Source organism: Odontomachus brunneus, unplaced genomic scaffold, assembly GCF_010583005.1.
Source record: "Odontomachus brunneus isolate Ranch 3 - 2012 unplaced genomic scaffold, Obru_v1 Obru_scaffold_285, whole genome shotgun sequence".
Lineage (NCBI taxonomy): Eukaryota > Metazoa > Arthropoda > Insecta > Hymenoptera > Formicidae > Odontomachus > Odontomachus brunneus.
The window spans coordinates 184,054-185,646 of record NW_022639735.1 but is presented as its reverse complement, the minus strand read 5'-3'; the positions used below and the strand labels follow the sequence as shown (position 1 = coordinate 185,646).

Here is a 1,593-nt window from a genome sequence, read left to right as displayed (position 1 = left end):
AGAGAGAGAGAGAGAGAGAGAGAGAGAGAGAGAGAGAGAGAGAGAGAGGGAGAGAGGGAGAGACAGAGAGAAAGAGAGAGGAGTTGTTACTGTAGGAGTTCAAAATATCATATTGTATCAAAAATGCATATTGCTTAAACGTGATATCAGCAAACTGTGCGGTGAACGAGGAAAGAGTAGGGAGAGAGGGGATGACCAGCATACCGCAAATAACACATCGGAATTGCGACTTCTGACGATCAAGCGACGTCGAGCGTGAAATTTTCGTGACAAATATTTGATTTCATGTTTCACACCGAATTCCATGTCTCTGGTGGTGTCGTATCACATGCGACGAATAATAGACAATTTCTGGCAATCTGTTTTGCGTGTAACGTGGTAATTGGAAAATCAGATTTTCGACAGTGAGACGTGGGATACAGTTTAGATTGACGATATTATCTAGGTTTACACGCGCGTGTTTAAATAATAGCGTTTAAATGACACGGTGCACTCTTACCGACATCGCTGTGTTGTAGATGTGCCGTTTGCCGAGACTCGTCGAAATTTGCGACTCGCCCAGCCGAGAATCCAGAAAGGGCGATATCTCGACGAGCAGCCGGATAGCAAGAAAGAATGGACTAGCGGAGAATGCGGCACAACATAATCATCGTCCGTCTGCATGGTGAGTGCTTGTTTTGCACTACCTCCATCTCGTCAACGAGTTCGCGCGTGTATTCGAACAATGAATTTCAGAGTAAGACGCAAAAGACGCATCAGGCAGCTATTTAATAGCTGATAGTAAATTTCCTTTAATAAAGATCTCATCTATTCTAATTAAGAAGTTATACTACGGGGACATACCCGTAGTATACCCCCATAGATTCTGGTCCCGAAATCACGGCGCGGGTAAGAAAAAAGCGTGGTCGACGGGGAAAGAGAATAAACGGCGGGATAGATGCGGCAAGAGGCAGGCGGAAGGGGGTTGGCTGGAGGAGGAGAGGCTGGGAGCTGATCGAAAGAAAAGTGGGAAAATGCGACCAGGAAACCAATATGCTTTGTGCTACGGCGTGCAATTAAACGGCCGAGGGAGTTTACTGGCGATATTTTTCGACCAGCGATTATTAGGATTTTTCTCCCTCGCGTCCCCTGGGGCGTAACCAGATGATTCTGCGGTCTGAAGGGTTCTCGAGAAACAAATGCGGCGGCGGCCACCGCGTACGCGCGTGCTCTCTTTCTTTCTCTCTCTCTCTCTTTCTCTCTCTCTTTCTCTCTCTCTCTCTCTCTTTTTCTTTCTTTCTCGCTCGCTTTCCACGCGGACATTCGTGCGCGCGCGGCTTTCATTAAAAATCGGACTCATCATTCATATTCCTTTCGTCCCTCTCGGCGCGCGTCTTTGTCCCCCCTCGGCTCTTCTCGTTTCTGATGGGTCCGCTGTCCACTCGTTAAAAATGATTTCCTGTGCACACGAGCGTTCGCCATTCAACCGCTATTTAGACGGGGGACAACCACTTGCAGCTTGGGTGTGCTTTCGTACGTCCGCGCGTCCGATAGAATTTCGTGGTGAAGCGCGAATCGCGCGTATAATAATCCTTCGTTCGTTCGTTCATTTGG

The 1,593-nt window shown here is 48.0% G+C and overlaps 1 pseudogene; it reads left to right on the top strand.

Annotated features, from left to right (window-relative positions):
- The window catches only part of LOC116853193, a 9,025-nt pseudogene that overhangs the window by 5,057 nt on the left and 2,375 nt on the right, over window positions 1-1,593 (top strand).